General features: G+C 35.5%; 1 protein-coding gene and 1 pseudogene across 15 annotated transcripts in view; both read left to right on the forward strand.

Moving 5' to 3' along the window:
* The window catches only part of GPHN (gephyrin), a 700,118-nt gene that overhangs the window by 264,099 nt on the left and 411,015 nt on the right, over window positions 1-25,004 (forward strand). The window lies entirely within an intron of this gene.
* On the forward strand, window positions 1,475-2,299 carry LOC101179402 (annotated as a pseudogene).

Below are 25,004 nucleotides of genomic sequence, written 5' to 3' on the forward strand. Positions count from 1 at the left end.
CTCTCTCCAGTCCTCATTTTTGTCAAAAACAAATCATGATAGGACTGAGTTGTTTGCAAAATAAATTTTAATCTTATACTTGGCTTGAATATTTGCATAAAGTACAACAAGAATAATTATTTTTCACATAGGCTTTTAAAATTGGCTTTGATGGAACTCTGTTCCACAAGGAATCTCAGATAAGACTTTCTTAAAGCCAAGCCCAGCCATGGGTTTCTACCCTCAAATGCCTGTAAGTTGGGTAAATTCCACTCTTGAGATCCCAAGATAACTTGAGGTTCCTGGGTCTGTTAGAAAGTGACATTCTTTACTCACCACAGGTTAGGAACCCTGTACAGGGACTGTGTAGACAAGGTATGAGGCCAGTTTTCCCAAGGGGCTTTTACTGGCTCTGCAAGTCAAGCTTGATTCCTTAAAGGAAAGCGTAACCTTCTACTCAAAGCCTTGGTAAAACCAAGTTTCTCTAATTGTGTCCTGTTGCAAAAGAAAATGGATTCTTATTGCACTGATGCAAATAACAATATTACCATAATATTGTTGTTGATTTAAAGTCTTTTTTATCTGAGATAAGTTGGTTTAAAGTTGTTGGTTTAAAGCCTTTTTTATCTGAGGTAAGAATAGCAACCCCTGCTCTTTTTTGTTTTCCATTTGCATAGTATTTCTCCAACTCTTTAAGCCTGTTGGTGTAACGTGAAATGGGTCTGCTGAAGACAGCAGAGGGATGAATCTGGTTTTGTTATCCAACTTGAAACTCTGTTACTTTTAAGTGCAGCATTTAGACTGTTTACATTCAATAATATTGATATATGAGGCTGCTTTGATCATATGGTGAAGTTGTTAGCTGGTTGTTTTGTAGTTTCCATTGTGTGACTGCTTTATAGGGTCTGTGCACTGTATACATAAGTGAAATATGTAATATCACTAATTAAAATCAAATGTTGAAAATTTAAATTAGAGAAACTTTTGAATTATAGTTTTTGCATATTTTTAGAATAGATTTATTATTTTATGTGTATACAATTACTAAGATAATCACAGGCCTCTGTTTAAATTATTGCTTTCTCAGAGGTTAAATAGCACCACCCAGTCTAGTTTTCATGCATTATGTCACATCATCCTCTTTATAATGCTTTCTTTACAACACTTACAATATTTGAAATTTTCTACTTATTCATTTACTACCCATTTCCCCTGGTAGAATGTAAGATCCATGAATACAATTACTATATTTGTTTTGTTCACTGCTTTCCATTTAGCACATGAAATAATGCCTAGCACATAATAAATTCTCAGTGAATATTCAGTGAAAGAACAAAAGTGTTTAGAAGTATTATTTTAATAAATAGATAAAATTTTAGTGGTGTGTCAACAGTCTTTATAAATCTTTAGAGAGCCACAATGTTTCTTGTGTAGTTTAAAAATTAATCTCATTTAATTATGTTTTGTACTCTTTGTATGTCGTAAGAGGTTAATTTATATGAGGTCTGTCAAATTGTCATATAATCTCTAAGTTTTTAATGGATGTTTATTGTATCCATATTATATGAAATAATTACAGTGGGTTGGTGGGGGCCCACATGGATTCAACATGCATATCGAGAAGTGTTATTTCTGTTCAGGGCCCATCTACCCTGGCCACAGCATGATGTTCATCCACAATGACTGCAAGGTGTTCAGATTTTGTAAATCTAAATGTCATAAAAACTTTAAAAAGAAGCATAATCCTCACAAAGTTAGGTGAACCAAAGCATTCCATGAAGCAGCTGGCAAAGAGCTTATAGTGGATAATTCATTTGAATTTGAAAAACGTAGAAATGAACCTATCAAATACAGAGAGAGCTATGGAATAAAACTATTGATGCAATGAAGAGAGTTGAAGAGATCAAGCAGAAATGCCAAGCGAAATTTATAATGAACAGATTGAAGAAAAAGAGCGACAGAAAGTTCAAGATATCAAAGAAGTCAAGCAAAACATCCATCTTATCCGAGCCCCTCTTGCAGGCAAAGGGAAGCAGTTGGAAGAGAAAATGGTATAGCAGTTACAAGAGGATGTGGACATGGAAGATGCTTCTTAAAAATCTCTGTAACCATTTCTTTTATGTACATTTGAATATGCCCTTTGGAGACTTGGAACTGCTAAATTATTAGTTTATTTTTTTACATAGGTCACTTAAATGAAAAGTGATTAATATATCTTTCCTACATGTTCATTTACAAAACATCAGATATTACGGATATTAGATTGCATCTCAGTGCTAAATTTTCACTGATAGATGTACTTATGTAAATCATGAAAATTCTACTTATAACTATACAAGTAAATTGTGGACGTTAAAATGGTTATGCCATTTGGATAATAGCACTAGGCAGCATTTGTATAATAACTAATGACAAAAATTCATGGCTAGTGATAAAATATTATTTACAGTAAAATATTCCCTTTATTAATGTTATAGAAGGGAGGATACAACAAGAAACTAACAATTTGTATGACAGTGTCAAATATTATTTTGATTTTAGTATTTCATGTTTTGGTTTATTTGCATCTTAGAAGAGCATAATGACATTGTTTGATGAAGCGTAATTATGCTGCACTGCTTTGACCTGGTTTAACCCTTCTGATAGGTAGTTGTGGATGTTGGGGATGAGAACTGAATAATCTTTGCCTGGAGTGACACTACACTCTAGATAATTTCCACTTTGGAGAAATACTCAGTTCTTTTTTTTTTTTTTTTTTTTTTTTTTGAGACGGAGTCTCTTTCTGTGGCCCAGGCTGTAGTGTAGTGGCACAATCTCAGCTCACTGCAAGCTCTGCTTCCCGGGTTCACGCCATTCTCCTGCCTCAGCCTCCCGAATAGCTGGGACTACAGGCACCCACCACCACTCCCAGCTAATTTCTTTGTATTTTTAGTAGAGACTGGGTTTCACCATGTTAGCCAGGATGGTCTTGATCTCCTTACCTCGTGAGCCACCCGTCTCGGCCTTCCAAAGTACTGGGGAGAATACTCAGTTTTAACTTGTGAGTCCTGGTAGAAAAAACTTTATTTTTCTAGCCTAGCAATGATCTAGAAGCAGAGGAATCCCAGTGCCTTTTAAAAGTTATTATGTGGTTTTCTTTCAAAAAGCTCCTGTTTCTGGAAAGTAGAATTTATGGGTACACCATCTGTTCATTATTTGCACACAAAATAAAACCTTTTGAAAGGTAAAAAAAAAAAAAAAAAAAAGAATTAAAATGGAATTTTACTACTGTTCATTAAAAATATGACTACTAAATAAAACTGCAAATAAGAGAAATGGCATATTTCTAAATAAAGGCTTCTAATTAATATACTAATTACCAATGGTTCATGTCAGAATGTTAAAGCTCTTGAAAGATTTCCTAATTTGCTTCTTTGTAAACTACTTTCTCTTTAAGAATTATGTAAGGCATAATAATACAAACTGATTCTATTCCAGTGGCCAACCTATGTGAAAGTTCTTTAAAATGAGGAATGTATTATGGTCAACATCTCTAATGTTAATTACCTTTCCATGGTGTAAAATCTGAAGAACAGTCTTGTCTTTATGACAGCATTTATATATGACAATTTAATTCTAAGAAATATATGGATTTGCAGAGAAGTGTCACATAGTAAAAAAAAAAAAAAGCCTGGGCTCTGGGATGACATTGTTCTAAGTAGCAGACTGTATTCTGTTCATAACCTTGAGCAAGTTAACTTTTCTGAACCTCAGGTATAGTGCTGAAACAGTATATGTAAAAATGCCTAACACAATGCCTATTAGAAATGCTCAGTAGATTCTAATTCTCTTTTCTTCCCGAATAAAGTGGAAGCAAAGACTCTTCTCAAAAGTATGGTGGCCACATTTACCAAAATAGTAGAAAAAAAGAATGGTGAGGTAAAAAGGTACCCATTTAACCTCAGTAAGGATGACTGTATTTACCAGTGTTAAACAGGGGAGTTTCTAATCAAAGGCTTTTAGGAATCAATTTTGACCATATTTTAAAACAATAGCTACATTTATTTTCCAAAATTATTTTGGTCTTTAAGTCATAGATTATATGGTAATATAAATCAGAATGTCTTCTATCTTCAATTTTGGCTAAAGGCAAATAATAATACCTAACACTTATTTACATGCATACTATATACTGTCAGCCGTCCACATCTGTGGGTTCCTCCACATCTGTGAATTCAACCATCTGCAGATCAAAAATATTTAGAGAAAGACAATAAAAGTAATACAAATAAAAAATATCATATTACAGCTATTTATATAATATTCATACTGTATTAGGTATCATAAGTAATCTAGAGATGATTTCAAGCAGGGTTCCCCAACCCCTGGGCCATTGAACAGTAGTGGTCCATGGCTGGTTAGGAATCAGGTCACACAGCAGGACGTGAGTGGCAGACATGTGAGCAAAGCTTCATCTGTATTTACAGCCACTCCCGTTACCGCCTGAGGTCCACCTTTTGTCAGATCAGTGGTAGCATTAGATGCTCATAGAAGCACAAACCCTATTGTGAACTGCACATGTGAGAGACCTACGTTGTGTGTGCCTTATGAGAATCTAATGCCTGAAGATCTGCCACTGTCTCCCATCACCCCCAGATGGGACTGTCTAGTTGCAGGAAAACAAGCTCAGGGTTCCCACTGATTGTACATTGTGATGACATGTATAATTATTGCATTATATATTACAATGTAATAAGAATAGAAATAACGTGCACAATAAATGTAATGCATTTGAATCATCACAAAACCATGCCCCCAACCCCCCAATACATGGAAAAATTGTCTTCCATGAAACCAGTTCCTGGTGCCAAAAAGTTTGGGAACGAATGATTTAAAGTATATGATGGGAGGATGTTCGTGGGTCACACACAAACACTGTGTCTTTCTATATAAGGGACTTGAGCATTAGTGTATGTTGTTACCTGCAGGGGGAGGGAAGGTGTTCTGAAACCAGTCCCTTGAGGATACCCAGGGAGGACTGTACCAAGTACTATTCTATAAACTTGGCCTAGATTAACTCATATAGTTAATCCTATATGGTAGGGTTTTTTTTTTTTAATCATTTTACGGATCAGGAAACTGATGCAAGATGAATTAAGAAAACTTGCCTAAACTTACACAACAAATACGTGCCAGGTCAGGGCTGAGATTCTGATCTAGGTAAACTGACTCTAGATTTTATGCTTTTAACTTTCACACAGTATTCTGAGATAAATCCAGAGAAGTGGTACAAACTTGGAAAGGTCTAAAAAGTTAAGCACAGAATGGATTGAGACCTTTAAAAAGCTGAAGGAAAAATACAGAGAATAACTTCTGTAGCTATATATTATCAAGAAAAATCAGTAAATCTATTGTCTAGAAATAATAGCACAAATTTAAACTATAAAGATAATATAATTACTTATTGTACATGATTAGTATCCTAAGTTTAAAATATAATAAAAATTAAAGAATTACTTGACTTTTTAAAAACTTTTTTCTTTTGCCCTCCTGTGAGGACAGTCATTATTATTTTAAAAAAGAAGATAATCATGTTTAATAGTTGAGCATGTATGCACTTAGGTGCTTTAACTGAACTACTATATATCCAGATAATAAAAAAATGAAAAATAACATGTGATGGTAGAACCACTGTTAATCTTTTAGAAATCTGTTATCTTTGAGTAAAAAGAACAGAAGGGTGAACCTTGATTGACCACTTCCCATTCTTTCTGATGTGGGAGGGTATCTCAAGTCAAAAAAGAACAGGTACTGACAAGGTTGCACAGAAAAGGGAACACTTATCCACTGCTGATGGGAATGTAAATTAATTTGCCCATTGTGGAAAGCAGTGTGGCAATTTTTGAAAGAACTTAAAACAGAATTACCTGGCCGGGCGCGGTGGCTCACGCCTGTAATCCCAGCACTTTGGGAGACCGAGGCGGGCGGATCACAAGGTCAGGAGATCGAGACCATCCTGGCTAACAAGGTGAAATCCTGTCTCTACTAAAAATACAAAAAAAAAACAACAAAAAAACAATTACCATTTGACCCAGCAATTCCATTACTGGATATATAACCAAAGGAATATAAATTCTTCTGCCCTAAACACACATGTATATGTATGTTCATTGCAGTACTATTGACAATAACAAAGACATGGAATCATCTAAATGCCCGTCAGTGGTAGACTGGATAAAGGAATGAGAGCATGTATTTTGCAGCAGCCTTTGGAGCCAGAGGCTATTAAGTGAACTAACACAGGAACAGAAAACCAAATGCCATGTGTTCTCACTTACAAGTGGAAAACATGGAGTACACATGGATACAAAGACAGGAGCAACAGACAGTGGGGCCTACTTGAGGGTAGTGGGTGGGAGGAGGGAGTGGAACGAAAAACTACCTATTGGGTACTCTGCGTATTACCTGGGTGACGAAATAATCTGTACACCAAACTCCCATGACACACAATTTGCCTATATGACAGACCTGCACATGTACTACTGAAACAGAAAAAAAGAATGACTGAATGTACACTATGATGGAAAAGCTGTAATAATTTATTATCTACATATAGTCATCTATTTAGAATGAAATATATATCTAGATAATTAACTTCAGCTGATATGTACTAGTTCTTCATTTCAATCTTTCTCATTCAGGAATTCATTTAATAGAGACTCCAGTTCCACCTGTGGTGGAGTAGCTTCTATGAAAACTAGCTAGAATACATAAAACAATTGTTTGAAGGAATTGGAGAACAACCAGTTTAAGCAGGACTTGAGGGATAATGGTTCTTGAGAGAACAGAATAGAAGCACTGGAAGTGAACTCCACATTTACCCTAACTTTTTCCCTAAGAGCATTTTTCAGTTCCTAGTGTGGAAGACTGGAGTCCAAGTGGAAAATGACAATCTTTCTGTCATTAGCCAACTTTAGCCAACTCTTAAGATGCCTATCTATATGTACAAGTTGAAATTCCAGGAAATTCATCAATAAACAGAATTTGAGTGTCTGAACAAGTTAGCAGAGTTTTCAGGAGGTGTATGGGACTAAGAAGAAAGGCTGAATTTTAAGCCCTGCCAAGGCAGAAGGGCCTTGGGAAACTTAGTTGGAACCCTAGAAGGACTACACTTTAGGAGTGAAGGCAAAATACTGAAAAAAAGAGAAAAACTATAGTTTTAGATATTTACTAGTTACTCATTGCATTTAGATATGTTGAATGAAACACTAGACTCAGAAAAACAGAGTAAATGAACAGACAGTTCATTAGAAAACGCCACATTGAAATACACACAGAAAAATGAAAGGTAAAACCAAAGGAACCTAAGATACGTATGGCACATGGTAAAAATGACTGACATTTGTGTAATATTCCCAAAAGACAGATGGATAGACAGAATGATATAGAAACAATATTTGAAAAAATACTGATTGAGAATTTTGTAAAATTGAAGACATCAAAGCAAAAATTTAGGAAGCAAGATAAATTTTATATGCAAATATGTTTGTATATGTATATATACACATGCATACATATGTGCAAACACACACAAAGCCAGGTATACTATAGTCAAGCTGCTGCAAAACAAAGAAAAAATTTCATTCATCTTGCCCCTGCTTCCAGTCTTTTTAGAACAGTGATTTTACCAACTATGGTTTTCTTTCCTAAGTCCATTATTTCCCCCCATTTTAAAAAAAACTTAGCGTCCCTGTTGATGGCTTTCAGTATAGTTAGCTTCTCAACTTCCTTGGTCCTAATCCTCTCCTCAAATTCCACCTTTGTCTTTATAAGTAGAGTTACTTCATATAAGCTTTTAATTTTTCAAACTATGTGTTCAAAAAGAAAAGTAATATGAAAGAGAAGATTTATTTAAAATATTTCAAGATGCCTATTACGCATTTCTACTCATTATATTCACTCTCTGTAGTAAGTATATAAGACTAAAGACTTAAATCTATAATTCCCTTAGTTAGTCCCCTCAGACTTCTAATGGGAAGAGGCTCCCTAAGACTTCTAAGGAAGGACAATGGGCTGTCCTTCCCCTGAATTTCTTTAATTTTTAAATTGCTAGTCACTAGCCCTGTATATCTTTCCCTGGTACTTTTTCAATTTCTAATCCAGGCTTCCAAGGAGTACTAGAGAGATTATCATCCTTTCTATTTGTTCTATTGCAGACTCACTTTTTGAACAGAAAAAAAAAAAAAAAGAAAAGAGGGAAAATGAAGAGTGAAAATAGTGAAAAATTCTGGGATTGAACCTAGAGAAGTAGAAAGTGTTTTATCAGTAACTTCCGTCTTCTTAGTAAGACAGAGGGCAAATTTATCTGATATAGGTATGTGTTATAAGCTTAGGGGGAAAATGGAAATTTGGAATTGCAATCAGAATACATAGAGTAATTGCTTTCAGAATAAATGGAATAGTTGCTACTCATGCCAGTAGATGTGTGAGCCAACTACAAAGATAATCAGAAGAGTTGTCAAGTATCAATCATGTCCAAGCCACAGTTAAATAGCATACATTTATAATAAATTATATCACTGATTCCCAGCAACATACAACAATGTTTGTATGTAGTAAGTGCTCAAAGGATTGTTAAATAATTGCAATTATCAATAGTGTATCTGAGATTGACTAAACAGACTAAAGAAGAGAATACTTGCACATATCAGGAAAAGATCTAATAGTCATAATGAATAGTGTTTTACAAATTGCCAACAAAACTTCAAAACATAAATAAGAGTACACAAATGAAAATTATTCATAAATATATGGATCTATTTGAAGAATTTGGAGATAACTCAGAGGAAAACCACAAAAATATGCAAAGATTTAAAAATCAAATTTATGAGGAAGGTTAAAGTTAACTGGGAATTTTTAAGTTACTAAAGATAAAACTGAGTAATGATCTAACCAACTAGTATACAGAGTCGGTATATATGGAGAGGAGTATGGCCATCTGTTTGGTATATACATGCAAGACAGAGCAAAATAACATCAATATAAATTGCAAAATGAGGGATTTTTAAAATTATATATCCTAGTGGAAAAAAAGTATATGGCATGAGAAATTAGAATAGATTACCAGACGATTATAGAGAAGATAATCTCTCTTTTAAGTTATTGAAAACTAAAATTGATTTTTAAAAATTCTGTTTCATACCTGCTTTATTCTAAACACTAGGCCAAGTTTTGGCACACATAAATGAATAGCTGACACTATTCCTGAATTTTCAATATTCTGTAGGAAAAGAGCTATATGAGCAGTGAGTTTGAAAGCAGGACTTTTTATAATGATAAAAGGATCAATCCATTAGGCATGCATGACAATTATAAACATACATGTACCCAAAAACAGTTTCAAATATATTAAGCAAAAACTGGCAGAATTAAAGGGACAAACAAACAATTAAACAATAATAGTTGGGGGCTTCAGTACCCCACTTTCAATAATGGATAGAACAACTTTGCAGAAGAACAAGACATTATAGTCCAGAGTTATACAGTAAAACCATAGAAATAGGTACGCAGTAAAGGTAGAATATAGTTTATTTCTAAGCATTCATGGGGTGAAGGATGCATTAAGGGAATAGAAGATGAATGTTTGAAACAACTCCTCAAGATAATTGACTAGTCATCTAGATTTTAAAAGATATGTATATATAATATACATATATACTTGTCTGCTAGGATCATTAGAGAAGAGCATTTTAGACAGTGTGTAGAAAAATGTGGATATGTGTAAAAATTTGTATCTTTGGGCAGCTATTTGTGACTTTGAATTGTTGAAACTTTATACTGAAGTGGAATAAGGGACGATTGTAATACTGGGACATGAGGCTGAAGTGGTATGATTCTGTCTCAAGACAGTGAAGCATATAGATAATGCTAGAGTACTTAAAATAATTACCAATCATCTAGGAAATATGCCAAATTTTAATTCTAATTATTCTTTCACTTCTTAAAGTGCAGTTAGTCAGGATCTTATCTGATACAATTTTTAAAAATATTTTTAAATATTTGATCCTATGTAGAGTTTTTAAAAATTATGTTACCTTTTTTAACTTTTATTTTATGTTCAAGGGCACATGTTCAGGTTTGTTATATAGGTAAACTCATGTCATAGGGGTTTGTTGTACAGATTATTCTGTCACCCAGGTATTAAGCCTAGTACCCATTAGCTATTTTTCTTGATCATCTCTCTCCTCCCGCCCTCCACCCTCCAATAGACCCCGGTGTGTGTTGTTCCCTTCTATGTGTTCATGTGTTCTCATCATTTAGCTCCTGCTTATAAATTAGAACATGTGGTATTTGGTTTTCTGTTCTTGCATTAGTTCACTTAAGATAATGGCTGCCAGCTCCATCCAAGTCCCTGCAAAGGACATTATCTTGTTCTTTTTTGTGGCTGCATAGTATTTCATGGTGTATATGTGTATGTACATTTTCTTTATCCAGTCTACCATTGATGGGCATTTAGGTTGATTCTGTGTCTTTGCTATTGTGGATAGTGCTGTGATGAACATATACGTTGCATGTGTCTTTATGATATAACGATTTATATGTCTTTGGGTATATACCCAGTAGTGGGATTGCTGGATCAAATGAAAGTTCTGTTTCAGCTCTTTGAGGAATTGTCATGCTGCTTTCTGCAATGCTTGAATTAATTTATACTCCCACCAACAGTGTATACGTGTTCCTTTTTCTCTGCAACCTCACCAGCATCTGTTATTTTTTGACTTTTTAATAATAGCCATTCTAATGGGTGTGAGATGGTATCTCATTGTGGTTTTGATTTGCATCTCTCTAATGATCAGTGATGTTGAGCTTTTTTTCATGATTGTTGGCTGTATGTATGTCTTCTTTTGAAAAGCATCTGTTTATATCCTTTGCCCACTTTTTAATAGAGTTGTTCATTTTCTTCTTGTACATTTGTTTAAGTTCCTTATAGATGCTGGCTATTAGACCTTTGTCAGATGCATAGCTTGCAAAAATTTTCTCCTGTTCTGTAGGTTGCCTGTTTAATCTGTTGATAGTTTATTTTGCTCTGCAGAAGTTTTTTAGTTTAATTAGATCCCATTTGTCAATTTTTGCTTTTGTTGCAATTCCTTTTGGCATGTTTGTCATGAACTCTTTGCTCATTCCTGCATCCAGAGTGGTATTGCGTACGTTGTCTGGACCAGAGTTTCTATAGTTTTGGATTTTACTATAATGGTACCTTTAATATTAATGAAACCTATAAACCATGAAAGTTACTGTAGAAAATTGTAACAAGAATCTATTTCAACCCTTCTATTGTGCAATATGTTATATACACATATCACAGCTTTTTACCTTTAGTAGTAACTAAAATGTGCATGTTTATTGATTCTGCATTTGCCACACTATGTTCCATGAAACACTGGTATTCCAAAAATATTAATACCGTAGTAGTCCCCCCTCATCCACAGTTTCACTTTCTGTAGTTTCAGTTACATGCAGTCAAGTGCCATACAAAAATATTAATATTGAGACAAAGATACCACATTTACATAACTTTTATTATAGTATATTGTTATAGTTGTTTTATTTTGTTATTGTTCTTAATGTATTACTGTTCATAAATTAAAAATTAAACTTTATCATAGGTATGTGTGTGTAGGAAAAAACAGTATGTAGAGAGTTTAGTACTATTTTCAGTTTCAGGCATCCAGTATAGATCTTGGAACATATCCTCTATAGATAAGAAAGGATTGCTGGAAAGATTCAAATGGGATGAATAAAAGGATTCTCAGCCCTCTCAGTTCTTTCACCATCTTTCACCCAATGATGTCCTTCATCCTTCCTAAGCCACTGGCTCCAATGGCCACACCCTAGCTCCTTTCATTACTAATAACTATCACTCCTCTATAACTTTCATTTTCAGTTATCACTCTCTTCAGTTGCCACTTCTTTCTATTTAACTCCCTCTAGTAATTCAACTGTGATAAACCTTTGATCACTGTAGACCTCCAATTCTTTTTGATTGGCTCCTTAGCTCTTTCATTTCCCACCTTACCTAGCTTACATTATGTAATCAATCGAATACTATATTAAACATACCTTTAATTTTCATGTCCTTCTCATCATATTGTCTTTTCTTGAGTGAATAGTAGCCACCCAGAGATAACAGGTCCTCATTCTTAGAACTTTTAATGTTACCTTTTAATGAAAACACATATTTACAGATGTGATTTAGTTAAGGATCTTGAGATGGAGAGATTATTCTGGATTATTAACGTTGGCCTGAAATGCAATCACAAGTGTCCTCGTAAGAGAGAAGCAGAGGAAAATTTCATATAGACAGAAGAGAAGAAGATACACATAGGAGAAGAAAGCAGAAAGCAGAGATAAGAGTAATGTGACCACAATCAAGGAATACTGCAGCCACCAGAAGCTGCAATAGACTAGGAGTAGATTCTCCACTAGAGTTTCTGGAGGGAGTGCAGACCTGCTAACACCTTGATTTCCTCAATCAAGTATCTCGAATCTCTGATACTGATTGTAGACGTCTGGCCTCAGGACAGTGAGAGAATAAGTTTTAATTGTTTTGAGCCACCAAATTTGTAGGGACTTGTTACAGCAGCCACAAGAAACTAATAAACTTGCCTAATCCATAAGGCTGGTTAAATTCCAAGTCTCTGTCTGTTTTGGACCTGCTTCCTTGTAGCTGAACTTAACTGAAGAAAAACAGGCAGCCATAATGACTGATTCATCCTTAAATTTAAGATCACTAACTTTTTATTAGTCCATTTAGTGCAACACTTATTTTATTTCCCTAGTCCAGGGATTGGCAAATGTTTTCTATAAAAGGCCAACCGTGAAAATCTTAAACTGTGATTTATATGGTCTCTGTCAGAATTCTGCTAGGGCCAGATTTTTGCCAGCCCCTGCTGTAGTCCATTTTTTCTCTCATTATATTACATGACTGTCGTACCTGCCTCTCTCTCCTCAAACCTCCAACACCTTCTCTCCAATTCTTACTTCTTAACCTATGACCACAGAAAGCCATGTCATGGAGAAAGGTTATCAAAAGAGAGCTTCCCTATGTTTCACTACATCTTCTTACTTTCCTTCATCCGTCCAAATATTCTGCCCTCTGTCATGTTTCTAATGATGAATATGCATGGAAGAACCATGGAGGCCTCTAACAAAGTTGAAGTCGTCCATTTGTGCACGTAATCCCATACCTTCTCATCCACCCAGAGACATAGCTCCAGCAATTGTTGTAGCTCCTGAATCTTCAATATTCTCTTTCTACTTTATTTTTCTCATCAGCGTACAAACATGCTTTTATTTTTCTACCCATTAAAAAATATATTTGACCTCCTTTCTCCTTCCAGTTATTGTCCCACCTATCTTTTTTCCTTTTAAAGTAAAACTTCTCTTTATAGAGTAATATAAAAGGTGTCTATACCTTCTGTCTGCATTTCCTCTCCTGCCGTTCTTTTTATCTTCTTTTAAAAACTTACCATGTAAAATTTCAAACATATATAAAAGTAGGAAAAATAGTTTAATTAAAGTTGCTATGTGTAAGTTACATAGTTTCAACAATTCATAACTCATGGCCAAACTTGTTTCATCTCTACTCTCATGCTGTAAATATACCACTGGAATATTTTCAAACTAATTTCTGTCATCATGTATTTTATCCACAAATATTTTCATATGAAAAGACGACACCTCTTTAGTTTTAAAATATAACCACAATACCATTATCATACCTATAAAAACAATTTTTAAATATCATCAAATACCCAATTAATGTTCCAATTTTCCTGATTTTGTCATAATCCTTTTATATTTTTACTATTGATTTGTTATAATAAGAATCTAAACAAAATTGTTTTGACTAGATTCATTTTTTAAGTATTTTTAAATCTACGAGTTCCACCTTTCTCCACCCATTTTTTTTCTGACAACTAATTTGTTGAAAACACTGGGCCCTTTTTGTTTTTTGTCTACAGAGTTACATTCTGGAAGCTGGTGATTGCAAGGATGTGCAGTACCTCTCCCTGTTTCTATTTCCTGCACACTTGATCACATTTCTCTTTTTTCTTTTTTTGAGACGGAGTCTCGCCATGTCACCCAGGCTGGAGTGCAGTGGCACGATCTTGGCTCCTGGGCTCACGCCATTCTCCTGCCTCCGCCTCCCAAGTAGCTGGGAATACAGGCGCCCGCCACCACGCCCAGCTAATTTTTTGTATTTTTAGTAGAGATGGGGTTTCACTGTATTAGCCAGGATGGTGTCAATCTCCTGACCTCGCCTTCCGCCTGCCTGGGCCTCCCAAAGTGCAGGGATCACAGGCATGAGCCATCGCGCCCAGCCGATCACATTTCTCTTTAATTTGTTGTTTGTTTGTTTGTTTGTTTGTTAGGAAGACTATCTTATAGGTGATGTGTATAGTTACATCTGGAGGCATATATGTTTGTCTCTCTTTTCGTGGTATTAGCAGCTATTGATGATCACTGCCTGGTTCAATATTTCTTTAGGGGGTTGTCCATTTTTTCTTGTACTCTCTCTAATCAGGGTTTAATTCCTCCCATTCCAACAAAGCTGTCTTACTGAATTACTAGTTGACTTACCAGCAGTATTTGACTGTCCTTGGCTTTCAGGCCTTTCCTCACTTAACGTAAAGGTTATTGTTTTACTAGAATTCTCCTACTATTCTTCCTATCTTACTGGCTGTTTCTTCATCTCTTTTGCAGGTGCTTCTTAATACTCAAGTAACTTAGGCCTCATTTCTTGGACCACTTTTTTTTAACCTATACTCCCGTGGTGATTTCATCCAAACTCATTACGTTAAGTATCACCTGTATACTAATGACTCCCAAATTTACAGCTCTAGACTAATGTCTCCTCTGAACTCCAGATTTGTATATCCAACTACCGACTTGATATCTCTCCTTGGATATATAATGGAAATCCGAAACTATGCTTGTCCAGAACCTAAGTCTATCTTCCCCATCCCCTAAACTTTCTCTACTCACAGCCTTCTCCATTCCCCGTTGATAGCAACAGTATCATTCCAGTTTCTCAGGTCACAAATTTTGGAATTATCTACCTTCAAAATATGTCCAGAATCTGACCACTCTTCACCACCTCCACAGCTGTCAGCCTAGTTTAAGCCACCATCGTATCTTGTATTGCTTATTGCGATAACCTCTTAATTAATGGCCCTGCTTTACGCTTGCCTATCCCTACCCCACCCAGTCTATTCAACTAGCATCCAAAATTAGCCTTCTAAAACAGAAAGAAAAAAGAAATAAAATCATATTTGCTCAAAATCCTCTAGTGGTTTCCCATGTCACTAAGAGAAATAAACATGGCTATTATAACGGCCTACAGGTAACTATATGATCTGATGCCATATTACTCCTTGGATCTCTCCTCGCTTCTTGATTCAGTTCTAGGCACTTTAGTCACCTTATTGTTTCTAGTATTCACCAAGCACATTCATACCTTAGGGCCTTTGTATTTGCTATTTATTCTGCTGGAATGATATTCTTTCAGATATCATGTGCGGCTAGTTCTTCCTTTTTCAGGTGTTAACTGAAATGTTATCTTTTTGATAGTCTTCCTATCTTATTTAAAAATTGCAATTCATCAACACATCCTATTCTTTTTTCCTGTTTTATTTTTCTCCGTAACACTTATTACCACCTATCATGTTATATATTTTATTTGGTTATTGTCTGTCTCTCTTCTACCTTCATACCAAAATGTAAATTCCATGAGAAAGGAATTTTCATCTGTTTTATTTCCCGACGTATCCCCAGTGGTGGAAATAATGTCTGGCTCATAATAAGTGCTTAATTAATATGTGCCAAATGAATTAGATTACATATATTTTTATAACATTGGTTTAAACAAAGTTAGATTTCTTTATTGCAAAACTTCATAGGGACTTTAATATGCTAATAAAATTATGAGGATTAGCTCCAACAGAGGAATTTAACATGTTGGCTTCCTAAACTCATTTGTATGTATAACTTTGGGATTGCGGGGGAGAGCATCTATTCACATCTCAAAGAACACAGTTTGGAGGTTGCTACATTAATATAATGATACATTCAGCAGGCATGTATTTAGCACCTGTATGACATTATCCTGGGCATTGTATAGAATTCAAAAATTCATCAAATTGGGATCCTATTCTCAGGGAGCTTACATTTTAGGAAAAAAAAAAAAACTAAAGCATATGAACAATTTAAGTGGGCACCCCCCTCCAAATTTGTTTCTTTTCTACTCTTACCCTCTCAAGCCAGAAACCTGTGTTGACCCTTGACTCCTCTTTGGTCCAAATTCTCAATGTGTATGTAATCCATCATTAATTCCTGTTAATTCTAACCTCTAGAATATATCTTGAAATAATGTACTTTCTCCATCCCCACTGCTACCATTCTGGGAGAAGCCACAGTTAACTATAGGTGGGCCACAGTCCCATCTGATTACTTAGATAGCAGGCCCTGCTTTTCATCTTTGACCTCGTGGTAGGCAGAATTTTGGACTCATGACGTTCACCTGCTTTTGTTACTCCTGTGAATAAGTTATGTTATATAGCAAAAGAGACATTGCAGATGACCTTAAAATAGGGAGATTATCCCACATTATTTGGTTGAACCCAATATAATCACATGAGCCTTAAAAGCAGAAGGGCAAAAGAGGAAGTCAGAGAGATTGGAAACATCATTTCTTCATGTCAGATTATTTCAAAGATGTATTCAAATAATGAATAGTGGCCAAATTCACAGGTATACTTTTAAGCACTATTTCTCCTGAATAGAGTATTCCCCATCCTAATGACCAATTTCATATTCTTCTTTAAAATAATGAAATTTATCACCTCAGCCCTGTTATTTCTGATATATGTTTTTAAAAATCAAAGAATTTTCAAAAAAATCAGATATAGAGTGAAAATGAAAATAAATTTTTAAACAAAAAGCAATAATGTATACTTTCAAATAAATTTGGTCTTTAAAACTGTCCCCTTGGTATGTGTACAATTATACAGATACTGTTTGCCCCCAATGTTGAAGTTTATTCTAGATATGATTTAATATATGAGCACATTAGAAAAATTAATGCCATGCCCTTGAAATCACAGGACTTTTTTTTCCCCTTCTTCCTTTACTTCCTTCATTGCTGTTTAATCCAGACCATTTCCTTCCTCTGCCATTTGGCTCAGTAGCCTAGGTTTTCTGGTCTCCCCAGAGAAGACTGCCGCTGTGCAGACTGAGTGGCATGTAAACAGCAGAGCTACTCCTACTTTGGGAAGTGCAATGGGGCAGACTTGTCCCATGAAGTATATGTCAGGAAAAAGATGGCAGGTAATAAGTTCTTTTGTGTGCTTTTTACATGTTGAAGGCTGATAACATGGCGATAGTTGAGTACCAGAAATATTAGACACAAGAAAATAAATCACTGCCAATAATAGACTTGCTTTCTAAAAAATCTTAGGAATTTTTGATTTGGGGAAATCTTTTTTTTTTTTTTTTTTTTTTTTTGAGATGGAGCCTTGCTCTGTTACCCAGGCTGGGTTGCAATGGCGTGATCTCAGCTCACTGCAACCTCTGTCTCCCAGGTTCAAGCTATTCTTCTGCCTCAGCCTCCTGAGTAGCTGGGATTACGGGTGCCCACCACCACGCCCAGCTAATTTTTGTATTTTTAGTAGAGACGGAGTCCCACCACGTTGGTCAGGCTGGTCTTGAACTCCTGACCTTGTGATCCTCCCATCTCGGCCTCCCAAAGAGCTGGGATTACAGGCATAAGCCACCGCACCAGATGATTTGGGGAAATCTTTGATACTATCTTTCCTGGGTCGTGACTCTCTTTTGCTTTAGAAATTACACATCACTGAAGTAAGAGTTCTTTTTTTTGTTTGTTTTAAAGAAGTGGACTCTCACTATGTTGCATAGGCTGGTCTCAAACTCCTGGCCTCAAGAAATCCTCTCACTTTGGCTTCCAGAAGTGCTGGGATTACTGGCGTGAGCCAGTGAACCTAGCCCTGAAGTCAGTTCTAAATATTGTCAAACATGGAGTATTTTATTGTCATTGGGCCCTAGATAATCTTTATATTTTGCCATCTTGACTGCTGACATAAGGTAATTGAGCATCATATCTAGAAGGTTTTTTTTTTTTTTTTTTTTTTTGAGATGGAGTCTCGCCCCGTCGCCCAGGCTGGAGTGCAGTGGTGCAGTCTCGGCTCACTGCAACTCCGCCTCCCGGGTTCACGCCATTCTCCTGCCTCAGCCTCCCGAGTAGCTGGGACTGCAGGCGCCCGCCACCACGCCCGGCTACTTTTTTGTATTTTTAGTAGAGATGGGGTTTCACCGTGTTAGCCAGGATGGTCTCGATCTCCTGACCTTGTGATCCGCCCGCCTTGGCCTCCCAAAGTGCTGGGATTACAGGCATGAGCCACCGCACCCCGCCATATCTACAAGGTTTTAATGTAGATATCATTCAGACTAATTTCTGTAATCTTGTCATTGTTATTTCCTCAAAGGGCTGCACCACAAATAAGAAAATAATTTGAATGCAATTAGAAAAAAAAATTTACTTTTATCCCAAAGCATTAGTAAGACATGGTTAGCAATAATGCATATATTTTACCTTATTTATTAAACTTGTACTGCCTCTCAACACATTTCTTCCTGAGGTTGGACATTTTTATAATATAATTTAGCATTTTTGTACCTATGTATATTTTTCCTCTCAAAAAGTCTTGTATTCCACTTTTATTGTTTAATGAGCTGTTTAGTCAGTGTGTGATTCTCAGTTGGGAACTTTCAAAGTAATTGAACATAATTTTTCTCTAACCCAACTTTTATTTCTATCTGATTTTATATATGATTTCCATAATTATATTATTGTTCAAATAGAGCGAATCAAAGGTCCTTCCTTTGTACTGTCAACATGTATCCACTTTTCAACTATTTTTTCTCTGTTAAAACATTTAAAAAATATAGCTACATTTGGAAATGATATAAAAGTATACTTTATTTAAAGTACTGTATGAAAATTTCAAACACTGTTGTCTTTTGTAAAATTGTAACTCCAGGTCTGCTCAGATACTACACCTTTGCTTTAAAACATGCCTTTTCTCTGAATGCCACTGAAATTGTGAGATTAAAACCTATACATTCTTTTTTTTTCTTTCCAACTTTTATTTTAGTTCAGAATGTACATTTGCAGGTTTCTTACATGGGTAAATTGCATGTCACGAGGGTTTGGTGTACAGATTATTTTATCACCCGGGTAATAAGCATAGTTTTTGGATCCTCACTCTCCACCCTCAAGTAGGCCCTGGTGTCTGTTTAAAACCTATAAATGCTTGACTTCTCCCAAGGGAACAAAATTTAGTGAACATTTGATTTATAGATTTCTTCCCCAAGAAACCATATTTTGAAAGATTGATGCATATTTTAGCATTCTATGTTATGTGTGGCAGATTGTGATTTGACCTAAACACTGCTCCATAATTTCTTTTTTGAGGAAGATTCTGTTTTTGTTTTTGTATTGTATTATTTTGTATTGACATTACAAAAAAATATGTCATTTATTTGAGATACTTGTTGATTTTATAGCACCCCATAAATCCTTTAATAAGCCAAAAAGTAGGTCGGGCACGGTGGCTCGTGCCTGTAATCCCAGCACTTTGGGAGGCTGAGGCGGACAGATCATGAGGTCAGGAGATCGAGACCATCCTGGCTAACACGGTGAAACCCCATCTCTACTAAAAATAAAAAAATTAGCCTAGCATGGTGGCAGGCGTCTGTATTCCCAGCTACTCGGGAGGCTGAGGCAGGAGCATGGCGTGAACCCAGGAGGTGGAGCTTGCAGTGAGCCGAGATCACATCACTGCACGCAAGCCTGGGCGACAGAGCGAGACTCCATCTCAAAAAATAAATAAATAAAAAATAAATAAATCAGTCAAAAAGTACTGTGAGAAAGAAATAATTGTTGAATGAATTATTAAATCAACGGACATATCATTGAATTAGATATTCTCCATTTCTTGATTTTATAACTTTACTATTTGTTTTCTTAATATTGCATATTTTAAAATAAACCAGTGATAAACCATATTGCTACAATATATAATTTCTTATAACAATGTTAGATTTTAAAAATTAGAACTGGAAGCTAGGACTTTATGTTCTGCCACAGGACCTTAAGCATAGAAAGCACTACAAATAATTTTTTATAGAATTAATTGATTGTATGTGTATGTTAAGTAAGGCTAGAAGTTTTGGCTTTATGTTTAATAGAACCATTCTAATGAGGTTGAAATCTTTGGCATCATTCAGACAACAGGATGTTCCTGGGGAAAAAAAATAAGATTAATGTTAGTTAATCTTAGTTAAAATGATTTCTGATAACTTTTATAAATGGCAGGAATTAAGCCAAATACAGTGATATTTTTAGAACATTCTGTTCTAAGCAAGACTAATTCATTAAGGTTTAATGTATAAATCAATATTTTGGCTTATGGAAATCACTAAACACATGCTTGTTGCTTCAATCAAAGTGAAAGCTTCAAGAGTAAAACAGTGCCCAAACAAAGACATCTAGGAATTATTTTATAAAATAAAGATTATTAAACATACTGCTTCTTTTAGGCAAAGGATTTGCTGAAATCTTGCTGAAAAGTCTCATGTTTAGCTCCTTTGGCATCGTTCATTAATACACCAAACATTTGTTAATTTGCCAAGCTTTGAGTACTCACTATGTACCAGAAATGGAAAGGTAACCAAAATGTTATATGTACCTTTATAATATAATGGAGGATGTAGATCTCTAAGGAAATATTACAATAATGGGACAAACACTGTAATTTAGATATGAGTGAGGCACTATTCAATGAGCAGAGAAAGTGCTTCTCTCTGCTTCTAGAGCTCAGATAAGTCTTCTGAAAGTTATATTGAAACCTGAAAGGTGGTTAGGAGTTTGTGGGCTGGAGAAGAACATTCAGGACAAGGGTAATATGAAGACATATGGGTAAGAAATTGATACATTTATTAAACTACTAATTGATAATTGCTAGAACATAGAAGGACTGTGAAATAATGAGACAAGAGATGGAACCAGGAATGAGGTTTATAAGGGAAGTTTAACTTGTTAAGGTATTATGCATTACTTAAAGGTGTGGCATGATGAAAAAATATATTTTAGAAGGATCAGACTTGAGCATCTGTGATGAGGATATTATTAAAATGTGTTTCCAGATAAGTGAAGGCAAGTAGAAATATGACTTAGTCACTAATTGCTGTAGGAACTGAGAAAGAAGAATGAATCCAAGATTTCCATATCTTTGACATGATTAATTAATATTTACCATAAAAAAATTTGAGTAAACTAGAGGAAAAGCAGATTTCAGTGGGGGCAGAAAATGAAAATATTTCTGAGCTACCCTGAATTACTTTTAAATATTACTGTTCTTTTTTTTTTTCTTTTGAGACAGAATGTTGCTGTGTCACCAAGTTAGAGTTGCAGTGGCACAATTTCAGCTCACTGCAACCTCTGCCGCCCGGGTTCAAGCGATTCCCCTGCCTAAGCTTCCCAAGTAGCTGGGATTACAGGCACACGTCACTACATCGGGCTAATTTTTTTGTATTTTAGTAGAGCCAGGGTTTCACCATGTTGGCCAAGATGGTCTATATCTCCTAACCTCGTGATCCACCCACCTCGGCCTCCCAAAGTTCTGGGATTACAGGCGTGAGCCACCGCGCCTGGCCAACATTACTATTCTTAAATGAACATGGGCCAAGCAATTTTTCTGGAATAGTTTCTTAATGGCAGTAATCACTATCTACATGTTTGTTAATTTTGATTATAATGATATGTCATTCAGAAAAGGAGTAAAATTAAAAATATATTAAAAGAACTTATATTAAGGTAATAAATGTATTATGACATTTAATATAGTAAGTTAGGAGACCCACCTGCAGTCATGTTTTATTTTGCAATTGCTGATAATACACTAAAGAAGGCATAGAACATTCTACAGGATAAATGGTAATATTAGGCCACAAAAAAAACCTCTCAATACGTTTAAAAAGATTGAAATCTTACAAAGTATGGTCTCTGACCGCAAGAGAATAAATCTAAAAATCAACCAAAAAAAAAAAAAAGAAATTAGAAAACTTACAATATGGAGAAATTAAATTCTTAAATAACCAGTGGTTTAAAGAAGAAATCCCAAGTATAATTCAAAAATACCTTGAGGCAAATCAAAAACACAACATTTGAGAACTTATGGGATGTGGTGAAAGCAGTGTTTAGGGGGAAATTGCGTTAAAAAGGTAGAAGCATCTCAAATTACCTTAACTTTATACATTGATAAACTAGAAAAAGAAGAGAAAACAAACCCAAAACCAGCAGATGGAGCTATGTAGGAGCAGGGATGTTGTATGATATTGAAGTTCAGTTGGTATCAACTCAGACTAGATTGTTATAAATTTAGAAGGTTAAATATATTTCTTCCCCATGATAATCATGAAGAAAATATCTAAAAGATGTAGACAAAAGGAAATTAGAAGGGAGTCAAAATGATTCACTAGAAGAAAACATAAAAGAAAATAGCTAAACACAATACAAGGCAGTAATGAAACAAAAGAAGGCAATAAAGATTAGAGTGGAAATAATGAAATAAAGAATCGAAAAACAAAAAAGAGTAACAGAAATCAAAACTTGTTTCTTTGAAAAGATCACCAGCCAGGCACGGTGGCTCATGCCTATAATCCCAGCACTTTGGGAGGCAAGGTGGGTCGATCACCTGAGGTCAGGAGTTCGAGACCAACCTGGCCAACATGGTGAAACACCATCTCCACTAAAAATGCAAAAATTAGCCAGACGTGGTGGCAGGCACCTGTCATCCCAGCTACTCGGGAGGCTGCAGTAGGAGAATCGCTTGAACCCAGGAGGCGGTGGTTGCAGTGAGCTGAGATCGCACCACTGCACTCCACCCTGGGCAACAGAGCGAGACTCCTCTCAAAAAAAAGAAAGAAAAAGAAAAGATCATCAAAATTGACAAACTGTTAGCCAGATTGACTTAGGGAAAAATTGAGAAGATCACACACTAAAATCAGAAATTAAAGTGGGAACATTATTACTGAACTTACAGAAATAAAAAGGATTATAAGAGAATACTATGAACAATTGTATGCCAACAAATTAGATAATTTAGATGAAATGCACAAATTCTTAGAAACCAATGAATTACCTAAAAGAATTAACACCAGTCTGTACTAAACTCTTCCGAAACATATAAGAGGAGAGAACGCTTTCTCATTCTGTGAGGCAAGCATTACTTTGCTACCAAAGCCAGATTAACACATCACAAGGAAGGAAAATTACATATCCGTATCCCTTGTGAATATAGATGGGAAAACACTAGCAAATTGAATGCAACAGCATATTAAAAGGATTATATACTATGACCAAGTAGGAATACACCAGGAATGCAAGAGTGGTTCAACATAAGAAAATCAATTACTGTAATATACTATGTTAATAGAATGAATGAAAACAAAATCTTATGATCATCTTATTTGACAAACAAAAAACAAAGATCCAACACACACTTCTGTGGTAAAAACACACAGAACACTAAGAAAAGAAGGTAATTTCCTTAACATGATAAATAGGCATCTATGAAAAGCCCACAGCTAACATCGTTATACTCAGTGATGAGAAAAAGATTTTCTCCTTATATCAGGAACAAGGCGGATATTCCTGTTTTCACTACGGCTGTTCACCATTGTACTGCAAGTTGTAGCCAGAACAGGTAGACAAAGAAAAAAAGGCATCTACATTGAAAAAGAAGAAGTAAAACTGTGTCTGTTCACAGATAACGTGCTGCTACATATAAACATATAAAACGTTTTTTATCACAAGAAAGCCACTAGAGCCAATAAATGAGTTCAGCAAAGTTGCAGGATACAAGCTGAGCACACAAAAATCATTTGTGTTTCTATATACCAGCAATAAATCCAAACTGGAAATAAAAACAATTCCATTTAAAATAGCATCTGAAAATCCCTTGGAATAAATTTAACCAAGGAGATGAAAGACATTGAAAATTACAAAATATTGCTGAAGGAAATTAAAGAAGACCTAAATAAGTGGAAAAGCATCCCATGTTCATGGAATGAAAGAGTTAATTTTTTTTTTTTTTTTTTGAGACGGAGTCTTGCTCTGTTGCCCAGGCTGGAGTGCAGTGCAGTGGCACGATCTCGGCTCACTGCAAGCTCTGGGTTCATGCTATTCTCCTGCCTCAGCCTCCTGAGAAGCTGGGACTACAGGCACCCGCCACCACGCCAAGTTAATTTTTTTTATTTTTAGTAGAGACGGAGTTTCACCATATTAGCCAGGATGGTCTCGATCTCCTGACCTTGTGATCAGCCCGTCTTGGCCTCCCAAAGTGCTGGGATTACAGGCATGAGCCACTGCTCCCCGCCGAGTTAATATTTTTAAAATGTCAGTACTACCCAAAGTTACCTACAGATTCAGTATAATTCCTATCAATATTCTAGTAGTCATTTTTTTTTTCGGAAATGGAAAAGCCAAACCTAAAATTTCTGTGACATTTCAAGGGGTCCCAAGTAGTCAAGACAGTTTTGAAAAAGGACAGTATTGGAAGACTCACACTTCCCAACTTCAAAACTTACTACAAAGCTTAGAATAATCAAGACCACATGGTATTGACGTAAAGACCTACAGACCAATGGAATACAACTGAAGATATAGAAATGAACCCATGCATCTGTGGCCAATTGAATTTTGACAAGGGTGCCAAGTCAAAGCTGTGACAATAGCTTTGAGAAAGGAAATTTCCTCAACAACCAAATTTTAACATGGAAAATAAATAATTTGAACCCATACCTCACACCATATAGAAAAATGAACTCTAAATGGATGAATGACCTAAATACAAGAGCTAAAACCATAAAACTCTTTGAAGAAAACAGGGATAAATCTTTACTGCCTT

This window comes from Nomascus leucogenys, chromosome 1a (assembly GCF_006542625.1).
Source record: "Nomascus leucogenys isolate Asia chromosome 1a, Asia_NLE_v1, whole genome shotgun sequence".
Classification (NCBI taxonomy): Eukaryota; Metazoa; Chordata; class Mammalia; order Primates; family Hylobatidae; genus Nomascus; species Nomascus leucogenys.